The following is a 2160-nucleotide window of genomic DNA, read 5'->3' as shown; positions in this document are numbered from 1 at the left end:
AGCCGGACATGGTGGCATACACCTGTAATCCCAGCTACTTGGGAGGCTGAGGTGGGAGAATCGCTTGAACCTGGGAGGCGAAGGCTGCAGTGAGCCGAGATCGCGCCATTGCACCCCAACCTGGATGACAGAACAACTCTGTCTAGGAAAAAAAAAAAAAAAAAAGGTCAGTCGCAGTGGCTCACACCTGTAATCCCAGCACTTTGGGAGGCCGAGGCGGGCAGATCATGAGGTCAGGAGATTTCATCCTGGCTAACACGGTGAAACCCCGTCTCTACTAAAAATACAAAAAATTGGCCGGGCGTGGTGGCGGCTGCCTATAGTCCCAGCTACTCGGGAGGCTGAGGCAGGAGAATGGCGTGAACCCAGGAGGTGGAGCTTGCAGTGAGCCAAGATCGTGCCACTGCACTCCAGCCTGGGTGACAGAGTGAGACTCCGTCTCAAAAAAAAAAAAAGAAAAGAAAAAGATTTGGCATTTGGAACCATCAGTTCTAGTTCCTACTCTGCCTGTAACCCCGGTTACTTGCCATGGGCAAGTCATCTGGCAACTCTGGCCTTAGTTCTCTCACTTATAAAATGAGTAGATTTGACAAAACAATCTCTAGTATATTTGTCAGATCTAAACTTCTATCAGTCTACAGTAAAATTACTAAGAACTAGGAAAGCATAGTTTATATTATAAATCAAACTTAGCTATAATATGGAAAGCATTTAAATATATAGATTCTGAGGCCCCACCCAGGACCTTTACAGAGTTCCTTACACAACTGACTGGGCAGTATGACCAAAGGATAAGGATGAGCTGGCTGGCTGAACCTGTGCTAGTATTCAGGAACTGACATTCTGTGGGGTAATCAGTATTCACATTAATGAATGGAAAAATCTCTATTTAATTTGCCAATGATCACAAGCTAGCAGGGCAAATCAGTATTTCAAACAAATTTAGAGATTGAAGGAGAGTGGTCAGAAGCCAAGAGCATAAATGTCAGAGAGGAAAGATCAAATGTACTGCCCTGGAGAAGAAAGAAAAAGTTCACTAAGATGAAGTTAGTAAGGCTATATATATCAGCAAAAGATCTGAATGTCAGAGTAGATAACTGACCAGGAATCAGAACATTAGCAGTGGGCCTGAAGGAATGTAGGAATTGACTGAGGTTGTCCTTGCTTTGCATGGTTCTAAAATGAAAGAATGTCAGTCCCCAAACCATAGGGTTGAAATTTCAGTTGCCATGGTTTATTAACTGTGAGTAATTAAATGAAGTACAAACTTGATTGCTAGCTCTTCAGTTCACAACATAAATAACAGATGTGTATCATGATCAGTGACAAATCACGTCACTTCTTTCACAGTCTGTTGGTGACTAGTAACTGTGCATCTGTTATTCAGTTAATGCACAAACAACAAAGTGTGCAGTGGGGTTGCCTCCTTGTCTTCCAATGATGAAACCCAAAAACAGATAACTGAAAGAGGGAACTGGCTAACAAAGATGAAAATGCAGCAAAGTAACAAAAAGTGGTAACGGTAAAGTACATAGGGTTATAGAAGAAATAGCTAACTGTGAGATTATTGACATTGCTGCTATATAAGGGACTCTAGATATGCACCAGAGGAACTTAGTGAAGGAAAACTGATCTATGTAAATGAGGAAAGTGGTTGGGACAAAAGGTATGAAGATGTCCCAGAAGAAGTGATGCTGGCAAAAACTTCACATTAAAGAAACTCTTGCAGATATTTCATGACACTGAAAGCACAAAGTGTAAAATATTGGAAGCTCATTCAAACTTAGAAGGGAGTATGATGACAACTCACCAAGGCACAGAAAAGGTGTTTTCTCAGTATCATAAACCATATGACAAAAAGGAGGCAAGCACGATTCAAATTACTTGGGATTTTTTTTTTTTTTATAAATACGGACACACCTGGTTTTATTGTGCTTCGCTTTATTGTGCTTTGTAGATATTGTGGGTTTTTTTTTTTTTTTTAAATAAATCGAAGGTTTGTGGCAACCCTACACTGAGTCTTTCAGCACCATTTTTCCAACAGCACGTGCTCATTTTGTGTGTCTGTCACATTTTGTTAATTCTCACAATATTTCCAACTTTTTCATGATATCTGTTATGTTAATCTGTGATCAGTGATCTTTGATGTTACTATTCCAA

The sequence above is a fragment of the Mandrillus leucophaeus genome, unplaced genomic scaffold (assembly GCF_000951045.1).
Source record: "Mandrillus leucophaeus isolate KB7577 unplaced genomic scaffold, Mleu.le_1.0 Scaffold1114, whole genome shotgun sequence".
NCBI lineage: Eukaryota > Metazoa > Chordata > Mammalia > Primates > Cercopithecidae > Mandrillus > Mandrillus leucophaeus.
Note: the sequence above shows the minus strand (reverse complement) of the source record.